The sequence below is a fragment of the Schistocerca gregaria genome, unplaced genomic scaffold (genome assembly GCF_023897955.1).
Source record: "Schistocerca gregaria isolate iqSchGreg1 unplaced genomic scaffold, iqSchGreg1.2 ptg000386l, whole genome shotgun sequence".
Lineage (NCBI taxonomy): Eukaryota > Metazoa > Arthropoda > Insecta > Orthoptera > Acrididae > Schistocerca > Schistocerca gregaria.
The window spans coordinates 1,194,014-1,194,989 of NW_026061828.1; positions in this window are offsets into that span (position 1 = coordinate 1,194,014).

Sequence of the window (976 nt, forward strand, 5' to 3'; positions counted from 1 at the left end):
ACATCTTCTGAGGGGGATAACATCGACAGTCATCTTCTGATTGGGGTGGGTGGGTAGACAGACATCTTCCGAGTGGTGGTAGGTATGGAGACATCTTCTGAGGCTGGATTCGGTAGACAGGCAACTTCCAAGGGGGGGTGTTGGAAGACAGATATTTTTCATGGGGTGGGAAACATCTTCTAAAGGATGCAGTTTGGTAAGCAGTATCCTCCGAGAGGGGTCTAGACATTCTGTGAGGGGGATAATGTCGACAGTCATCTTCTGATTGGGGGGGGGGGGTAGGTAGAAACACATCTTCCGAGGAGTGTGAGGTATGGAGACATCTTCTGAGCCTGGGTGCGGTAGAAAGACATCTTCCAAGGGGTGGAGGGGGGTGTTGGAAGACAGACATCTTCCAAGGGGTGGGAAGCACCTTCTAAAGGATGCAGTTTGGTAGACAGACATCCTACGAGAGAGGATGTAGACATTCTCAGATGGGGAGTGTATATCTTCTGAGAGGAGTGGTAGATTGACATCTTCCGAGAGGGGGGAGATACTTTTCTTCCATGGCGGCAATAGATAGATATCTTCCGAGAGGAGGTACATAGATAGACATGTTTAAATGTGTGGTGAATGTACACAGACAACTTTCGAGAAGGGGGGTAGGTATACAGACATCCTCAGAGGGGGTGGGTTGGGAGACAGACATCTTCCGAGATAGGGATAAGATAGAGACAAATCATTCAAGGTGTGGTAGATAAATATACATATTCTGAGGGGTTTAGGTAAACATTCATATTACGACGGGTTGTGGGTGTAGGTAGACAGAAACCATCCGAGGAGGGGTATTTAGGCAGATAATGTCTGAGAGGGTTTATGTAGACTGGCATCTTCTGAGGGGTTGTAGGAGGACAGATATCTTCCAAGTGGAGGGTTGGTAGACAGACATCTTCAGATGTGGGGTGGGGTAGGTAGCCAGACATCTTCCAATAGGGGG